The following is a 1,678-nucleotide window of genomic DNA, read 5'->3' on the forward strand; positions in this document are numbered from 1 at the left end:
TTTTTTTTTTTTTTAATTCTTATGCCCAAAACAATAAGCAATCGCTTTCGCGTCGGCATTCACCTGTAGGCGACTTATAGATAATCCCTTTTATTATTTTTCTAAAACTTTAATCACAATATTATAATGTTAGATAATCGAAACTGTCCCTTAAATTTGAAGAAAACTATTTGTTTATTTTTACGCTAGTTTAATTTTTAATAGTAGATCCCCCACCTAAAAAAAACAAAACAAAAAAAAACAAAAAAAAAAAAACAAACAAACAAGCAGTGTTCATCAAGTTGCTTCATTCTACAAAATTCTCGGGCAGAAATATTGCGTTCAAATCTATACGTACATAGCAAGCAATCTATACGGACATAGCAAGCAATCTATACGTACATAGCTAGCAATCTATACGTACATAGATTGCTTGCTATGTACGTATAGATTTGAACGCAATATTTCTGCCCGAGAATTTTGCAGAATGAAGAAACTTTATGAACACTGCTTGTTTTTTTTTTTGTTTTTTTTTGGAGGTGGGGGATCTACTATTAAAAATTAAACTAGCGTAAAAGTAAACAAATAGTTTTCTTCAATTTTAAAGGACAGTTTCGATTATCCAACATTATAATATTGTGATAAAAGTTTCAGAAAAACATTAAAAGGGATTATCTAGCTGTTAGTCGCCTAGGGCGTCCCTACAGGTGAATGCTGGCGCGGCAACAATTGCTTATTGTTTTAGGCATAAGAATTAAAAAAAAACAAAAACTGATTCTATTTTTTATTTTATGCAGATTTACAGCATTTAAAAAAAAATGTTTAAAAAAAAAAAAAAAAAAAAAAGACTCCACTGCTGATAAAATTCTATTTGGAAAAAAAAAAAAAAAACGAAAACAAAAGGAGTTTTTTTTTTTTTTTTTTTTTTTTTTTTACATGGGCATAACTACTTATCAAGGCCCAGAGACCACTCTGGGAATAAGGGTTAAGAGTGTACAGCAATTAATTGGACAATATAGTAATCGTCAGTTATGGAAATTCGGTAAATTTGTTAACAAGTGGAATGGCTCATCAAGAACTTGTTTACGTTGGACTTGAAGACAACCATATTGTAGTCAACTGGAAAGCAGGAAAACGGAAGACGATTCCACAGGTGTGCGATTCTAAGAAAGAAGCTTTGTTCATGGAATCTACATTTAGGTTTAGGCACAAATAAAGAGTGGGGGGAATTATTGATAGTGTTTTCAGTTAGACGAGTGTTTCTTGTGAAAGTTTGGCGAGGGGGACCATAGATTGAAGCTCAGTCGAACACTTTCCATGAAAATAACGATACAGCAGACAAACTTGCAACATCTCTTCTGTGTGGTAGAGGTTACAGTGAAGAGAAAAGGACATCTCCCACGAGCCATGAAGTCTATTTTGAACTCTATCAAGGCAGGACAAGTCCTTTCTAGCAGCTCCTGTGGCAACAGTACTCCATCCTTGAACGTATCTGGCTCTTATATAGATAGAGAATTGCATCAGCAGTGAGATATCTACTGGATCGATAGAAGGATCCCACCATTTTTTCAGCAACCTTGGCAACAGATTTGATGTACGAGTTCCATTTAAGATCAGGAGTAAAGGTCAAGCCCAGAAGTTTGTCAAAACTTGAGGCCTCCCCAAGACGAGATCCATTCATTTTAATTGATACCAGATG

The sequence above is a fragment of the Euprymna scolopes genome, chromosome 37 (assembly GCF_053919585.1).
Source record: "Euprymna scolopes isolate OS-2025 chromosome 37, ASM5391958v1, whole genome shotgun sequence".
Classification (NCBI taxonomy): domain Eukaryota; kingdom Metazoa; phylum Mollusca; class Cephalopoda; order Sepiida; family Sepiolidae; genus Euprymna; species Euprymna scolopes.